Raw genomic sequence first — 18,517 nt, forward strand, 5'->3', positions numbered from 1 at the left:
AACTACAGCTGGACTAGGAAGGAAACAGCATAGGTCCAAACTAGTCCCTCTGAGTGTGGGTGTCACATCCAATTCTTAAGAAACAATTCTTAAAAAATAAAAGGGGGAACTATTCTTCAAGATACTCTCACTATTGTAGAAGGAGCTGCAGGCTGCATTCTTGCGGCCTGGCTCCTGGCCGCTTAACTAGCTTATGCCCCGAAATAATTACATGGAAACTATATTCATTCAAACACTGCCTGGGAGTTCGATCGGTAGTGGGAGCAGAGAACGGACCCCAGAGAGCCCTGAGAGCCCCACTGCCGCTGCCGGCCTAGTCACCATCACACCAGTGGAGGAGCTGCAGCCATCGCCGCCAGCCCCAGTAACCACCACCACAACCATGAGCAGCGAGGCAGAGACCCAGCAGCTGCCTGCTGCCCCCACGGCCGCCCTCACAGACGTCAAGACCAGCTCCATGGGCAGCGCGAGTGGTGGCCCAGGTGGTCTCATATCAGCATCGGCGGTGCCTGCCAGGGACAAGAAGGTCATCGCAACGAAGGTTTTGGGAACAGTAAAATGGTTCAATGCAAGGAACAGATACGGTTTCATCAACAGGAATGACACCAAGGAAGACGTATTTGTACACCAGACTGCCATAAAGAAGAATAACCCCAGGAAGTACCTTCACAGTGTAGAAGAAAGAGAGACTGTGGAGTTTGATGTTGTTGAAGGAGAAAAGGGTGCGGAGGCAGCAAATGTTACAGGCCCTGGTGGAGTTCCAGTTCAAGGCAGTAAATACGCAGCAGACCGTAACCATTATAGACGCAACCCATTTCATAGGGGTCCTCCACGTAATTACCAGCAGAATTACCAGAATAGTGAGAGTGGGGAAAAGAACGAGGGATAGGAAAGTGCTCCTGAAGGCCAAGCCCAACAACGCTGGCCCTATCGCAGGCAAAGTTTCCCACCTTACTATTTGCGGAGACCCTATGGGCGTCGACCACAGTATTCCAACCCTCCTGTGCAAGGAAAAGTGATGGAGGGTGCTGACAACCAGGGTGCAGGAGAACAAGGTAGACCAGTGAGACAGAATATGTATCAGGGTTACAGAGCACGATTTCACAGGGGCCCTCCTCACCAAAGACAGCCTAGAGAGCACGGCAATGAAGAGGACAAAGAAAATCAAGGAGAAGAGACCCAAGGTCAGCAGCCACCTCAACATCGGTATTGCCGCAACTCCAATTACCGACGCAGACATCCAGAGAACCCTAAACCACAAGATGGCAAAGAGACAAAAGCAGCCGATCCACCAGCTGAGAATTTGTCCACTCCCGAGGCTGAGCAGGGAGGGGCTGAGTAAATGCCGGCCTACTATCTCTACCATCATCCGGTTTGGTCATCCAACAAGAAGGAACAAATATGAAATTCCAGCAATAAGAAATGAACAAAGATTGGAGCTGAAAACCTTAAGTGCTTGCTTTTTGCCCGTTGACCAGATATGCTAGAACTATCTGCATTGTCTATGCAGCATGGGGTTTTTATTATTTTTACCTAAAGATGTCTCTTTTTGGTAATGACCTTTTTTTTTAAAAAAAGGTCTGGTTTTTCTCAATACACCTTTAATGGTTTTTAAATTGTTTCATATCTGGTCAAGTTAAGATTTTTAAGAACTTCAATTTTAATTTGTAATAAAAAGTTTACAACTTGATTTTTCTCAAAAATGTCAACAAACTGCAAGCACCTGTTAATAAAGGTCTTAAATAATAAATAAATAAATAAATAAATAAATAAATAAATAAATAAACAAACACTGCCTGGCCCATTAGCTCTAGCCTCTTCTTGACTAACTCTCATATCTTGCTTTAACCCATATCTAATAATATGTGTAGCACCACGAGGTGGTGGCTTACTGGGAAAGATTCAGCATGTCTGACTTGGCAGCTGGCTCCATCGCGTCTGTCTCACTTCCCTTCTTCCCAGCATCCTGTTCTGTCTACTCCACCTACCTATGTTCTGACCTATCATGACAAGCAGTTTTCTTTATTAACCAATGAAATCAACACAAAACAGAAGACCCTCCCACATCACACTATTACTTTATTTATAAGAAATAGAAATTTTCTAAACAGTTCTTAGGACAAAGAATAACATAAAGGATTGCTGATACCTTAGAACACATGGATCCTTGTTTCTGATGACAAAACATCATTCACAATGCTCTTCAACCTAGTATTGCACTTATCATATGTCTGTTTATACTTCTCTTAGGATTTCAATGGCTCCCAACAGGAATATAAAATCTAAAATTTAAAAAAACAAGAAGGTAGAATAAATTGGAATATGGTCAAAATAATGATGTATGGTGACCAATGCCTTAGGAAACTGTGAGAAAGTGTCTAGGAAGAAAGGGAGAGGGCCTTTTACCTCAGGTGTATTTTGTTCCCTGGATTAATCTTGGATGTGCCTACTGTGTTAAACATTTACATTCAATTTAAAGATATGTTTATTATTGGTGGAAGTCAGAACCAAATCTGATTAATGTGCCCCTAATCTGGATATTGTCTTCTGCCTTGCTTTCCCAGACATAATTTATAGTATTTGCAGGTAATTGTATTAAAATTGGTTTGTCTTAAGAAAGTTCTGGGAAAAGGCTAGTCTGTCAATATTTAGTATGTGCTACTAGCATTTATTTACATGTTTTTCTGCACTCAAGCAAATTTCCTTGAATTGTTGCTTTCTTTGTTACATTCATATATTTAAGTATACTGAAACTGAAGTAAGGTTGTCCACAACATTAAACTACAGTCCACTCCATTCTTTTGGGACCTCAGATCCCATGTCCAGAGGACGAGGTTTGCACAGATAGTCTGAAAAGTTGACAAATTGGTTACTTATGTGATGTTCATGTCACTATTATACCAGAAAACCTATCTTTTCACACCAGTCATTATTGTATCTTACAGGGTTCACAGCTGAGTATGACTGATGATTATTTTCTCCTCCAATAGTATGCATAGCACATTTTAAGAATATACTAGGGAGTAGGAATTAAACTTTCATGGTGAGTAGAAACTGGATTTCTCCATGTTCTAAATTGAAGGTTTTAATGTAATGATAGTCATGGTTAAAGGGATCTTAAAGTTGCTAGCAATGAAATTTTAAAATACATAGGCTAAATTGTAGATGGGGGCTGTTTGTTTGTTCCTGGCTTCCCAAACTTGAAATAATCACACAGAAATTGTATTATTACAACATGCATGGCCTATTAGCTCACACCTCTTTTTGGCTAGCTCTTATATCTTAAATTAACCCATTTTTATTAATCTCTGTATCCCCTGTGGTTGTGGCCTACTGATAAGGTTCTGTCCAGCTTCCAGCATCTGTCTACTGCAGTGGCTACAGGCTTCTCCCAGACTCTGCCTACTCTTTTGCAATATCTCTTTCAGTCTGACTATATTCTGCTCTATCACAGGCCCAAGTAGCTTCTTTATTCACCAATGGCAATAAAACATATTCACAGTATCCAGAGGGGAATTCCACATCACCTCCCCCTTTCTCTGAATGAAAAGGAAGGTTTTAAATTCATATAACAAATCAACTATCAAACAAGAATTATAGTTGCAATATTTATATCTACTTTATCTTTTGTCATAACTAAGGAAAACTACAGCTATCTATTCTTTTCTATCAATGACTCCAGAAGGATATAATATTACCTAAGTAAACAAGAAGTGCATTGTAAGTAACTTTCAAAACTCTAGAATTGACAGAGACATTTTGATGCCTGGACAGTCAACCAGAGTTCTTCTGTATCATTGGAGCATCCATATTCATCCCACAGGCCCATAGTATCTGGAAGACTTTCCCATGAAGCAGGAAATTTCAAAGACAGTTCTACCTATATTGGCAATTTGTCAGTCCCTTTTTCTCTGTCCTGCAGAATGCCTATCAGACTCTTTCATGAAGCAGGAACTCTGAAGGACTGTCTCATTTTAGGAATGCTCAGCAGTCATTTCTCCATGTGTCCTGCACATCCAGTTCATACAACATTACATCAAGATGTTCAGGCAAGAACAGTTTCTTGGGCTATCAAACTACGTAAGGAGCCTCTTCAATGCCCATCATCCTCTTGAAGTAGATTGGTGTTGCCAGGAACAGATGTGTCTTATTGTCAAGAAAAATTCTAAGTTATTAAGAAACTTTAAATACCATATTCTGTTAGTCTTTGGAAGACTTGAAAAATACCTATTCATCTGAAATATATCTCTGTGCATCTAGAAAAGCTAACTAACATGACTACAAGCTTGACTATTACAGATGACTATCTCTTAACCTGTATTTCTTAATTATACATTACATTTTGAATAAGCTGCATGAGCACAATGAAGAGCAGAAATATACATATAACAAAATTGACCTTAAATTTGTATAAAAAAAAACCAAGATCTATACTAATGCAAAGCATTCATCTTTATATCATTTCCCCCTTTAAATGAAAACAAACATCTAAAAACAATAATTTAGGAAATTTGTGTTGTAATAGGAGCAGTGGGCTGCGTCCCCAGCACCCGGCTGTCCACATGGCTAGCTTTACCCGAAATAATTACATGAAAACTGTATTCTTTTAAACACTGCCTAACCCATTAGTTTCAGTTTCTTATTGGCTAGCTCTTACATATCGATCTAACACATTTCTATTAATCTGTGTAGCCCACGAGCTGGCTTACCAGGAATGATCTTAACCTGTGTCTGCCTGGAGTGGGCGAATCATGGCAACTCCCTGACTCAGCTTCTTTCTCCCAGCCTTCTGTTCTGTTTACTCTTCCCACCTATGTTTTAACCTATGAGGGCCAAGCAGTTTCTTTATTGCTTAACCAATGAAATCAACAGATTGATATATGACACTCCCACATCAAATTTGGGCATAGTTCTCTCCAAACTGCTTCCTGCTTTTTTGGGGTAAAATGTTTTCTTTTTTGGGCTTAACAGATATCTTTGGGGGGGGGTCTTGATCCATCAAACCACATTTAGTCTGTAAGGAATCCACAGGTTCTCATTCTCTGTGGAAACAAAAGCAGAACCTCTTTTACAAAGCAACATATCCTTAGACCAATATTTGGAAGTCAAGATACCTTGAAAATATATATATGTTATGCTTAGCATCCCCCAGAATCAAATATTTCTCTGTAGTCAAAAATTCAAAGAAAACACAGTAATACAAACAATCCAGGTTCTTTGTGTATTTTCCATCTTTACATGACTTATTTTTATTTACTTCTTTAATCTATGACTGTCTGTACTCTTTCTCCTTAAAGTCTTCACTTGTTGTTAAACCATTTACTTCTAATAAAATTATTTTTTTTCTCTCTCAAGCCTACATTCATTTATCCAATACCATGACCCATTTAGTAGTGTTTTCCATCTCTATTTGTCTTATTGTATGTATATCTGTAATTATTTTTTGACCAGGAACACTTTTTTTTTAAAAAAAATGCTAAGTGGGCATGGTTAGGACCAACTCTATGGCACTACTTGTTGGCTTCCCCCAGTCCAACATGTTGGAGGTATATTCACTGCCTTGGAGAGCTCATGCACATTGCCCCAACTCTAGGGTCTCAGTGGATCTATGTCACCTTTAAGCAATTTGTAACATGCTGCTCATAGACCCCATTTAATTGTTTGGCCTCCTGAAAGAGCCAGAGTTTTTACTGCAACTAGCATGAACCAGGAAGCTGCCATTTAGAAATGAAATGGATTTTTTTTTCTGCTACCACTGAATTAGGAAGACATCTCTTAACGGAGCCACAGAGCTCCTGCTTGACGCCAGTGAACAAAGCCCATCCAAAACAAATGCAGCTAAACTTTGTTTTTGTGTGTGTGCCTAGAATTCTATACTAAACTCTCTCAGGTTTTACGTGAATTTATCTGACACATGTTGGCAAACCAATCTGTAGTCCATGGCTGCTTGCTCATTCCTAGCCACTGAGATTCAAAATAATCACACAGAAACTGTATTATCATATTACTGCTTGGCCTATTAGCTCACAATTCTTATTGACTAGCTCTTATATCTTTAATTAACCCATTTCTATTTATCTGTGTATTGCCACAAGGTTGTGGCCTATGGGTACGTCCATCTTCACTAGATTTATGCTAAGGTGTTTCACTTCTCAGTTTAGACACATTTGAAAATATTTTTGTTTAATTTTATCGGATAAATATGGAGTTATAATATATTAGTGTAACCAAGCTGATTTAAAAATCTTAATTATATTTTATTTTATGAAGTTTTCTATAGTCATTTATTTTAAATGATTTAAAATTATTACAGTGTAGTCAGGAAAAGAATAATTATACCTAATTAATGAAATTTAAGAAAATAAAAATGTTACTTTGTTACCTAAGTGATGAGTATTAAGACAATTAATTTGATAAATTTAAGCACTCAGAAAGAACCTAGCCAAAACTTCTGGACATTTTGTTTTCAGAGATGTAGAAATAAAGTAGTTAAGGACAAAGGATGAGGCCATAATATTCATATGTAATACTGGGTTACACAACAGAAAGAAAAATAGGCTTCTGTTTAAACAAAAATGATATGGAAATTTACCAGGTTCTTATTCTAATTACAAATATAATAACACTCTTATTGACTTCTTATTATATTAATCACTTTGCAAGTTTCAGAAATTCATGTGTCACTTTCTCTTCCATCTAGCTGCGTATAGTTTAGTGGGAGGAGGCAAGTTTTATATATATAAATAATGTAAGTCAAGCAAGAATAAATGTTAAGAATTGGTTTTAAAAGTTCTTTGGAATTTAAAAAATAAATATACAAGTGACTAGAAAAATTTTTTTAGGACACAATAGAGAATGTCAAGGTCGAAATGAGTGGGAATGAATTGATTTAGAACTAGAATCAGTGGGGAGTGAACTGAGGGCAAAAGAAATAGAATAAAGAGACAATAGACCGTGATGAGAACAATTAGATGCTAAGGATTTTACAGTTTCTGAAGAAACAGTGTTAAAAATTAAACTTTAAAATGAAAAGCAAAAGGACAAAAAAAGGAGGAATTTCCTAGTATGTCAGTTTAGAAGAGGTTTTTCTGCAACTACTGTCTCTTCAAGCTTTAACCTAAGCAAATGTGATTCTTCTCTGGAGACTGCAGGGGGCAGTCTGACGCTTTCTACTGTTCTACTGAGGACCAGAAACTAAAATGTGTATTTATTCTCTCTCTCTCTCTCTCTCTCTCTCTCTCTCTCTCTCTCTCTCTCTCTCTCTCTCACACACACACACACACACACACACACAAGGTATTTATACACAGATTACCAGTGAGGTAATCGATTTTGTCAGACAATCAACAAAACCTGTTTTACTGGCTACATTTTGACAAAAATCCTAGTTAATTGGCTTAAAGTTTCACTTTTCAGATTGATTCCTCAATCACACACGATCTACCGCAAAGTGCTGTTTTACAATGTGTAAGATGCTAAATATTAATCTTATTGTTTGGGTGAGGAAATGGATGGACAGCAAGTGGGAAAATGACAATTATAAATCGAGACAAAGACAGGACACCAAAACAACTGATTTTACTGAAACCTGTCATTTGATTTCAAAGGCAGAAATGACATTTGCTCCATTTCATTTGGCTTTGCCACAGCATTTGAACACAAATTGTATTTCAATGAAAGTTTATCCAATTGTTTCTTCTGTGAATAATAACTGCTTGCATACACTTAAGTGCTTTACGATTTAATCCTTATAGAAAATGAATATGACAGACATTACATGTCAGTATTAGCATTTTACAGATGGGCAGGCTGAAATTTAGCTAGAATGAGTTTCTTGCCCAAAGTTTTAAATTTGGTGTTTTAAACCTTAGACTAAATTAGAAGCTAGAATTAATACTGTTTACTTTCTTATCTACAGTGTTATGCTCACCAATTCCTTTGTTTATTAAAATGTAGCACTTTTCTATCATTTTGGAAACCTCTTAAAATAGTTTAATTATTTTAGTTAACTATTTGCACCCTCAGTGATAAAGATAACCAGTACTAGCTGACAGAAAATAAAATCAACAATTTTGTTTTATATCTTTAGTCAAATTATTTGAATATTTTCTGAAACCTGAGAAAGTTTGCACAAATAAAAAAGCTAGGAGGTATTTTTGTTCTGATTAATAAACCCAAAGGAATAAATAAAGATAGAATTTCAGTTACGTATTCAGATTCTTTTGTTCTCTATTTATAACATAGAATGCTGCATATTTACCCACGCATTTTTGGAGCAAAGTAGAATACTAGGAAGTACTGTTTGTTTAAAAAGAAAGGGTTGAATATTTATTAGTGAAAGTTACGATGCTTGCTTTAGTAATTCAGCTTCAGTACTGCAAATATTGTCCTTGCCAGCATTTAAAAAATATTGATGATAGGAAATGCCAGCTCAGGATGGGGCGGATATAGTTCTATTTAAATTGTTTCTCCTCCAACAATTCTCTTCATTCTGGGAAAGAGTCCAATTCTGACACTCTCCTGTGTTCTGGGGTGTAGAATCCTTCATTTGAGGAGCATCAAAAGCAATCCTAAGGGGCTCTTTAAAAAAGGACAGCAGCCTGGGAGGGAGACTTCAAACTGTTGGCAAGGAGACAAATAAAATACACTTCACTTTTAAATGAATGCAAAATATTGTGAAACTGTGTCTTAGAGATTATTCCCAACATGCAGTTTCAAAAACATTGGTCTGTGTTCACAAAGAAGGGGGCATACTTATCCCTAACCTCTGAATAATAAGTATTCAAAATGGCCTTTTCATGAAGATTCTCATTCATAAGTTTAGGCTTGTCATTTTTATTAGCCAAACAATTTAAACGTCTTGGGAAAAGAGAAAAACAAAACATTTTTTTTCTGTTCCATTCTATTTTAAGTGAAATAATTGAAATGATTATCTTTCATTCATAATTCAAAAAGTCTCTTCGAGAGTTTGACATTGGATAAAGTTTTGAATTCACTTTTTAAAACATCTCATTTGAAACATGAATGTGTGCCTGGTTAGTGAGAGTTGTTTTTCACCTCAAAGTGAAAATAAAGGGAAACTTGTATCTGCTCCTCTCAATGTTTTTCATTGATTTTATTTATTTAGTTGCATAGCCATGTGGTTTCCCCAACTACTTAAGAAAATATATTCATGAAAATTCTCTCTAGCTCACCAGTGATAATGTATCATAAGAAAAGAACATAAATAATAAACAAAAATACCATATAACTCCTACAGTTCACTTGGTTACAGCTTTTTACCCTTACAGATCAAGTACTGCATTAGGAATGTTAACTTTAGCAATATTTTCGTGGTCTCATAAAATCATTTGTTTCTGACAGTTTCTTGGGATACAACCTAATTGTAATTTTTTAAAATTAGATTTATTTTTGTTCGTGTGTGGGGGGATGTATACCATTTCTTCCTTCTACCATGTGGATCCCTGAGATCAAATTCAGGACAGCAGGTTTGACAATATATGCCTTTACTCACTCAGTCATTTAATTGGATCATGACTTCATCTTTTAAAGTAAACTTTTAGAAGAAAGGAAAACATTCTTTATTTTTCTTAAAGTCTTAGAAATTAAACCTCTTACCTGCCTTTAAATCTGCCACCCTGATTCAACCCTTCTTGTTCCATTACCCCTTTTAAAAATTTTATACCCCTGCTTTCTATCTCTTCTCCCTTGAAAGTCACATTCTTAGCCCCTTACTAATTTTTTGACCTCTGTGGGGGTATTCCAAATAAATCATATCTAAAAATTTAAAGCTAGCAACCACAAAGAAGAGAAAGACTGCAACTGTTTAATCTCTCTGGGTCTGGGTTACCTAGGAATGATTGTTCCTAGCTTCATCCATTTGTCTGAGAGTGTCATAGTTTCACTTTTCTTAATAGCTGAATAATATTTTACTGTGCGAATAAGCGCCATCTTGATTATATGGTCATTACTTGATGAAACTATAATGAACTTGAACTAGACTATTTGCATTCTTTGGCTGCTGTGAATTAATCAACTCTGAACCTGAATGAGCATGTTGTCTACAATAGGGTATCAAGTCTCTTTCATAAATGCTTATGTTAGTTTGAATGAGAAATATTCCTTATAATCTCATGTATTTAAACCCCTGGTCTCCAGTTGTTAGTGCAGTTTAGGAGAAGTTTAGGAGGTGGGTTCATGTTGGAGGAAGTATATCACTAGAGGTAGGCTTGAAGAATTTAAAGACTCATTCTGTTTCCAGCTTGTTCTCTCTTCTGTATGCTGTGGTTCAAGGTGTGAGCTCTCACCTTTTTGCTACAGTTTGCTTGTTGCCATGCCTCCCAACATGATGGACTCTTCCTTCTGAAATTGTAAGCCCACATAAACTATTGTATAAGTTTCTTTGTCACAGTGTTTTTCTCAAATCTTCAAAAACATAACTATGCAATGCCCACGAGTGATATAGCTGGATTATGCGTACATCTATTTTTGGATTTTTGAGGAATTCTACATTTATTTCCATTGTAACTGCAGCAATTTGAACCCTTATCAGCGACAAACAAGTTCTTCCATTTTCCAAGATCCATTCCCGCATTTGTCACCATTTTTTAAAATATCTAAGCCATTCTGACTAGAGTTAGATGAAATCTCAAAGTAGTTTTAATTTTTATGTTTCTGATGGCTAAGAATTTTGAACATTTTAAAAATATATTTCTTAGTCGTTTGGATTTAATCCTTTGAGAACTTTCTGTTTAAATTTATTTTATTTGGGTAATTAACTTGATGCTTAAGTTTTATTTATTTCTTTTTATATTATAGATACTAACCTTCTGTCAGATATATATATATATATATGGTAGTTTTTGTAACTTCTTGGGCTGCCATGAATTTAAAAGCAGCTACCCTATAACAGGTCAACAATGCTCATACTAGCTACAACAGGGTATTAAATAAAAATCCCAGTGACAAGACATTTCAAAGTTTCCACTTTTGAAGTTGTTGATCAGTAACATCCCATAGACTTTTTGTTTACTTTATTTTATTTTTTATTTTATTTCATTTTTAGTTGCTTTATAATAATACCATTCAAAATTTCCACTTCCTCCCCTCCTCCCATTTCCTTCCCACTCCCCCACTCCCCCTTCCCTCTTCCCCTCCAGTCCTAAGAGAGGGAGCGCAGGGTACCCTGCCCTTTGGGAAATCCAAGGCCCTCCCCCCTCCATCCAGGCTTAGGAAGGTATGCATCCAAATAGACTAGGATCCCCAAAAGCCAGTACATGCAGTAGAGACAAATCCCAGTGCCATTATCTTTGGCTTCTCAATCTGCTCCAATTGTCAGCCACATTCAGAGTCCAGTTTGATCCCATGCTCGTTCATTCCCAGTCCAGCTGGCATTGGTGATTGCAACAAAATAGTCTTCAATAGGTGAAAATTTTGAAATATTTAAAGGTTTTATTTGATACTTATATAAATTGTGACTGAACACTTATAGAACACAATAATTTTAGAGAGATTGTTCATTATAATATAAAATGATCAGGAGTTTTAAATATACTTGTGTTCATTTCTAGTATAAAAACATACTTAATTCTACCTATAATATATTAAAACAAAAACTGAGAAGAGAGGATGCTGCCAAGCATTCTTGATTAACATAGTTGAAGAGTGGAATTGTGTTTATTATAATCATGGTATTGTGAAAATGACCTAAAGCTGGATCAGTAGCCCAAACTTATTTAGAAATTATATATTTAACCTGTTTCATTTTGTCTTAAAAGTAAGTATAATGGCAAAATGACTAAATAATAAGCTGATTTTTTTTAAAAAAATAGAGTATATAGTCCTGCCTACACCTGGAGGAAGAGATGAGTGTCTGAGCTACCAGCTGGACAGCCTTGTTCTTTCTGCCTTAGCCCAATAGGGGTACATCCTGTACCCCACCCCACCTACTGTACCCCCAAGTAACCAGGCAGCAGCACCCTTCCTGCCCACCCCCATTATCCCCTGCTGCATCACCTACCACCAGAAACACAGGCTTCATGTACACCTGGAAGAAGAGGGACCACGAGAGCCACAGGCCCAACCTGCAATGATTGGAGGAAGTAATGAATAGACAGCAGTGAAAGAATACATTCAACAACATAAAGAACAATATAGCAGCACCAGAAACTAGTGGTTCCAAACAGGAAGAACTGAGTGCCCCAATGAAGATCACGCAGAATAAAATGAACTTAAAAACAACTTTATGAAGATTATAGAGGTCCTTAAAGAAGAAATGAAAAAAATCCCTTAAAGAAATGAAAGAAAAGACAAACAGAAGATTGAAAGAAAGCAATGAATCCCTTAAAAAGCCAAGAAAACCAAGAAAAAAACTATCAAATGAGTGAGGAAATCTGGGACACTGTAAAAAGACTATCCCTAAGAATAATAGGGATAGAAAAATAATTGTGTTCAAGGCACAAAAAATATATTTAAGAAAATCCTAGAAGAGACATTTCCCAAATTAAGAAGGATATGCCTGTGAAGGTACAAGAAGCTTATAGAACACCAAATAGACTGGACTAGAAACAAAAGTCCTTTCAACACATAGTAATGAAAACACTAAACATACAGAATAAAGAAAGAATGTTAAGAGCTGTAAAGGAAAAAGGCCAAATAACATATAAATGCAGACCCTTCACAATAACACTTGATTTCTCAATGGAGATTCTGAAAGCCAGAAAGTCCTGGTCAGATGTTATGCAGACATTAAGAGACTATGGATGCCAGCCCAGACTACTATATCCAGCAAAGCTCTCAATCATAAAAGACAGAGAAAACAAGATATTCCATGACAAAGCCAGATTTAACCAACATCTATCTATAAATACAGCCACATAGAAAGTACTAAAAGAAAAATTCCAACTCAAGGATGTTAGCTGCACCCATGAAAACACAGGAAATAGATAACCTCACATCAACAAACCCCAAAGAAGGGAAACACATGAACATTACTACCGCTACCAACAAAACCAAAAATAACATAAATTAACAATAACTGGTCATTAATCTCTTTTAATATTAATGGAATCAATACACCTCTGAGAAAACACAGGCTAACTGAAGTACAAAAACAAGAATCATTCTTCTACTGAATTCAAGAACATACCTCAATCTCAAAGACAGACATTGCCTCAGAGTAAAGATTTGGGAAAAGATTTTCCAATCAAATGAACCTAAGAAACAAGCTGGTATAGCTATATTAATATCTAACAAAAAAATCTTCAAAAATAAAATTAATTAAAAGAGATGGAGAGGGACATTACATATTCATCACAGGAAAAATTCATCAAGATGAAGACTTAATTCTGAACATGTATGCACCAAATATAAGGGCACCTGCAATTGAAAAGAAACATTACTAAAGTTTAAATAGCACATCCAACCCCACACACTAATAGTAGAAAACTTCAACAACCCACTCTCATTAATGAAGGTCAGCCAGACAGAAACTTAACAGAAGAATAAGGGAACTAACAAATGTTATGGCACAAATGGACTGAACAGATATCTATAGAACATTCTACTCAAACACAAAAGAATTTATCTTTTTCTCAGGACCTCATATAATCTTCTCTAAAACTGACCACATCCCTGGTAACAAAGCAAACCTGAACAGATACAAAAATTATAATAATCCCCAGTACCTTACAGATTACCATGGCTTAAAGTTAGAATTCAACAATAGTACTAATTGCAATAAGTCTACAAACTCATGGAAATTAAACAATGCTGAATTGAATCATCACTGAATCAAGGAAGAAATAAATGAAAGATTTCTTAGTATTCAATGAAAATAAAAGCACAACATACCCAAACTCATTGGATAATATGAAAACAGTGCAAAGAGGTAAGTTCATAGCACTAAGTGCCTACTTAAAAAATGTGGAGAAAGCTCACACTAGTGACTTAACAACACACCTGAAAGCTTTATACCAAAAAGAAACAAACTCACCCAGGAGTGGATACCAGTTGAGGGCTGAAATCAATAAAACAGAAACAAAGAGAACGATACAAAGAATCAATAAGACAAAGAGTTGGTTCTTTGAAAAATTCAACAAGATAGACAAACCCTTATCCAAACTAATCCAAAGGCAGAAAGAGAATTTCCAAATTAACAATATCAGAAATGAATAGGGGGACATAACAACAGACACCGACGAAATCCAGAGAATCATTAGATAAAAATTTAAAAGCCTGTACTCTACAAAATTGGAAAATCTAAAAGTAATGGACAATTTTATGAATAGGTACCACATACTAAAATTTAATCAAGATTAGATGAACAATTTAAATAGACCCATAGCTCCTAAGGAAATAGAAACAGTCTTCAAAAGTCTCCCAACCAGAAAAAAAAGCCTAGGGCAAGATGATTTGAGTGCAAAATTCTACCAGCATTTCAATAAATATCTAGTACTAATATTCCTCAAATTGTTATGCACAGTAAAAAATCAGAAGGAATATTTCCAAACTTTTCTTCCATGGCCACATTTACCCTGATACTTGAACCACACAGACACAGATAAGAAAAGAATTCCAAACAAATCTCCCTCATAAACAGTTACATAAACGTAATAAAATTCTGGCAAACTGAATCCAAGACACATCAAAAAAATCATACATCATGATCAAGTTGGCTTTCATCCCAGAGATGTAGGGATGGTACTTCCCCTGGCAGTGGGATCAGGACTTATCCTGGGTGCATAAACTAACATTTTTTGGAGTGTATTTGCTATGTTGGGATATTTTGCTCAGCCTTGATACAGTGGTGAGGGAAGGGGCTTAGTCCTGCCTCAACTTGGCATATCAAACTTTTTTGACCTTACCTCTATTAAGGAGTGGATGGGAGATAGAATGGTGAAAAGTGGGAGTGGGAGAAAGGAAAGGAAGGGCTAGTATGTAAAATTGAAATTTTTTTAAATAAAAAAAACAAAACAAGAAAATAGAGTTCATGCCATGATTATCAAGATATTATACTTATCATTAAAATAATATTATTGAATTTATTCCTTACATAAATTCTCTGAAATATATTGGTTTGAGGATAAGTATTATTTTCACCAAGAATGTTAGATAACAGTCAAATAATGTTCTAGTTTGAGACAGTGCTGGAACATAAACCCATGCCTGTTTGGCTTTCAAATTCATTCATTCATTCATTCATTCATTCATTCATTTATTGGAAAGGCTACAACATAAACTCAGGAATTTCTTCAAGAGCAGTTTGGTAAATTTGTCATGTATTTTTGATTAAAAATAGTATGAGAGTTCAAGTAAATGTTTAAGGAGTTATTTGTTATTAGAAAAAAGTCAGATTTAAGAAATAATCATCTTTGACAAATAGGTAGAGTATCCATAATGTATCAGAATAAGACTGTTGTGGGAGGTCCTTCTTTCTATGTGTTGTTTGTATTGGTTAATGAATAAAGAAACTCCCCGGGCCTGATAGGGGCAGAACATAGGTAGGCGGGGAAGATAGAACTGAATTCTGGCAGAAATAAAGCAGAGGGGGAGAAGCATTGAATCCTCCACCTGAGAGAGACGCCAGTTAGAATCTTTCCTGGTAAGCCACTGCCATGTGGCAATATACAGATTAATAGAAATGGGTTAAATTCAGATGTAAAAGTTAGCCAATAAGAAACTAGGGCTAATGGGCCAAGACATGTTTTAATGAATACAATTTCTGTGTGGTTATTTCAGGCAGCTGGGATGAACAAGCAGCCTTTCCCTGCTACAATTGGTGCTCCAACGTGGTCAACGATATCCACATGAAATCTGAGAAAGCTTAAAAAGGAATTCTAGATTTAAAAAAAAAATCAGAGTTTGACACAGCTTTTTGCTCTTTGCTGGTGGCTTGCTGTAGCTCTTTGAGAGAGATTTTCCTGACTCAGCCACAGTAGAAAAGAAGTGGTGGTTTTGAAATGATGGCCCTTTGGGCTGTGCCACCCAGCATGACCTCTGAATCTTTTGGGAGATAGAGTATTTGGATGGGATTTGTGCGCAGATTGCTCTAGCTTGTTTGATGGCAACTTGGACTGGCTGTATGATTGGAAGTGGGCTGGTGTGCATGGCTCAGAGGCTCAAGCAGCTCTTCCATGCTGGACTGGGTGGGGCAATCAGGCACTGATGTATTACCCAAGCAATGACACAGTTTAAGTTTTTAAGAAGTGCTTAACATTGTAAGAAGTGTTCCTGGACAGTAAAGAATTATAGATTCACAATAGGACAGATTCAGACATAAACGACCTCTAAATGGGTCACAGTGTTGGATAAATATGTGTACATAGGTTTGAAAAAGAGAAGAAAAAGAGTGTAGAGAGTCATAAAATAAAGTAAATGCTTTTTTAAAAAGGGTAAAGTCTTTAAACAGACAGAGTACTGATGGAGGAAGGTCATTGGTTAATTATAATAAAGAAACTGCTTGGCCCTCATAGGTTAAAACATAGGTGGGAGGAGTAAACAGAACAGAATTCTGGGAGGAAGAGGAAGTGAGCTCAGAGATGCCATGCTCCCCTCTCCCGGGAAGATGCAATAGCTCAGCTCTCTGAGGCACACGTGATGAAGCTCCGACCCAGGATGGACATAGGCTAGAATCTTCCCGGTAAGCGCACCTCGGTGCTACACATTATTAGAAATGGGCTAGTCCAGGTGTGAGAGTTAGCAGAGAAGAGGCTAGATATAATGGGCCAAGCAGTGTTTACATGAATATAATTTGTGTGTTGTTATTTTGGGGCATAAGCTAGCCAGGCGGCCGGGGTGCAGGGGACGCAGCGCCGCCGCTCATATTACAACAGAGTACAGATAGTCATAGATTAAAGGGAATATAGAAAAATAAGCCACGTAAAAATGGAAAATTCACAGAGAGTGAATTGTGTATATTGTGGTTTCTTTGAAATTTTTGACTGTGAAGGAGATAATTACAGAGAGACATTTCATTGTATGGACTGCTAAGCTAAACCAGCATATATGTTCTAAAGGTATCTTGATTTCAAAATTTGAGTCTAAGGATAGGTCTCTTCGGAAAAGAGGTTTTTCTTTTGTTTCCACAGAAGATGAGAACCTGTGGATTGCTTCTAGACAAATATGGTTTGATAGACCACACCCTCCAGAAAGGTTGGCATGAACACCCTCAAAAAATTACTTCACCCAACTGCTGACTGAGATGAACTTAGCACATAGGATACACCAGGAAAGACCTGATTAACAGTGCCCCAAGTCAGCAGGAAGCAGTATGGAAAGAACTGCACCCATATTCCCAATAATTGTCTATAAAGGTTAATTTCAATTGAAAGGGGGATATGATATAGATATGCATAATTTGCATTGGTATGGATCTTGGTTTATTGTTACAAATTTAAGGTCAATCTTGTTATATGTTTATTTGTGCTCTTGGTTGAGGTTTTGTGTTGTGTAGTTTATTTAAAAAATGTAATGTATAATTAAGAAATATAGGTTAATAGATAGTCATCTATAAAAGTCAAAATTGTAGTTATGTTAGTTAGATTATCTAGATGTATAGAGATATATTTCAGTTAAATGGGTATTCTTCAAATCTTTTAGAGTATGGCATTTAAATGTTTTAATAACTTAGGACTTTTCATGATGGTGAGACACATCTGCTCCTGGCAGCATCAATTACTTCAAGAGAAAGATGTGCCTCAAAGAGTCTCCTTAGCCATTTGAGCAAGAAACTGCTCTTGCCCAAACTGCTTCACTGGATCTGCAGTACCCACAGAGAGATGACTGCTAGACTTGCCTAAAGGTGAGATGGTCCTTTGGGGTTCCTGCTTCATGAAAGAGTCTGTGAGACATTCTGGAAAACACAGAAAAAGGGACTTAACTGTCTTTGAAATTCCCCGATTCATGGAAAAGTCTTCTGGACACTCTGGGCCTATAGGCTGAAGATGGATGCCCAAACAGTACAGAAGAACTTTGGGTGACTATCCAGGTAGCAAGATGTCTCTGTCAATTCTAGAGTTTTGAAAGTTCCTTACAATGCACTTCCTGTTTGCTTAGGTAATAGTCTTTGATGGAGTTGAAGAATAGAGAGTAATAATATAATTTTCCTTAGTTATGATAAAAGATAAAGTAGATATAAATATTGTAACTGTAATTCTTATTTGATATATGTTTTGTTATATGTAATTTTACTATATTAAACTTAAGGCCTTCCTTTTTGTTTAAACAGAAAAGGAAAAATGGTGTAGGTGGTACTTCTTTCTATGTGTTGTTTGTATGGGTTAATGAATAAAGAAACTGCCTGGCCTGATAGGGACAGAACTTAGGCAGGCTGAGAAGACAGAACTGAATTCTGGGAGGAAGAAAGCAGAGGGGGAGAAGCATTGGATCCTATGCCTGAGATGGATGCTGGTTAGAATCTTTCCCGGTAAGCCACTGGCATGTGGTGATATACAGATTAATAGAAGTGGGTTAAATTAAGATGTAAGAATTAGCCAATAAGAAACTAGGTCTAATGGGC

At 36.5% G+C, this 18,517-nt stretch overlaps 1 pseudogene; it reads left to right on the plus strand.

Annotated features, from left to right (window-relative positions):
- Positions 1–382: 382 nt before the first annotated feature.
- LOC101990576 lies at positions 383–1,342 on the plus strand (annotated as a pseudogene).
- Positions 1,343–18,517: the final 17,175 nt, after the last annotated feature.

Source organism: Microtus ochrogaster, unplaced genomic scaffold, assembly GCF_000317375.1.
Source record: "Microtus ochrogaster isolate Prairie Vole_2 unplaced genomic scaffold, MicOch1.0 UNK13, whole genome shotgun sequence".
NCBI classification, from domain to species: domain Eukaryota; kingdom Metazoa; phylum Chordata; class Mammalia; order Rodentia; family Cricetidae; genus Microtus; species Microtus ochrogaster.